This window comes from Arachis ipaensis, chromosome B07 (genome assembly GCF_000816755.2).
Source record: "Arachis ipaensis cultivar K30076 chromosome B07, Araip1.1, whole genome shotgun sequence".
Lineage (NCBI taxonomy): Eukaryota > Viridiplantae > Streptophyta > Magnoliopsida > Fabales > Fabaceae > Arachis > Arachis ipaensis.
The window spans coordinates 123,813,507-123,814,186 of NC_029791.2; positions in this window are offsets into that span (position 1 = coordinate 123,813,507).

Below are 680 nucleotides of genomic sequence, written 5' to 3' on the forward strand. Positions count from 1 at the left end.
GTTGTCTAATTTTATTTTAAATGCATGTATATAAAAATTGAGAAAATAATTTTAAAAGCTCTTTAATGTTTTAAGAAAAAATTAGATTTTCTTAAAGGACGCCTTTAGGACGCTATACTCTTGTGAAAGATAAAAAGTAAAAAGTTTGTAATTATTTTATTTATTTAATGTTATTAACAACTTAACAAAAATTATTAGTTTTTCTATTAATAAAAATAGGCAGATTTTGTGTTCCAATTTTATATTGGATATAGATGTTTATATTTATTTTAAGAGAAGAGTATCGCACCACAACAAAACAATATTTTTGCATCGTTTTTTTTTTATTGCTTAGCGATGATTTTACGATGTTTAAATTTTTTTGCGACAGTTAAAAAGTGATCAATTTGAGCGTTGTCAAGGGATTTAGCAACGATTGTAAGATTATCGCTGAATTATTTGTGATACTTTTAAAAGTATAAAATCGTTACTAATTTATAATATTTGTCGATATATTTTTCTGTTATATTTAGTGACGGTTTCAAACTGTCACTAAATTACTAATTCATGATAATTTTTTTATATTTAATAACGGCTTTAAACCATCACAATATATATATATTTGATAATAGTTGAAAATCGTTACTAAATTATAAATTTTTATAATAATTTTTTTCTATATTTAGTAACTGTTTTAAATC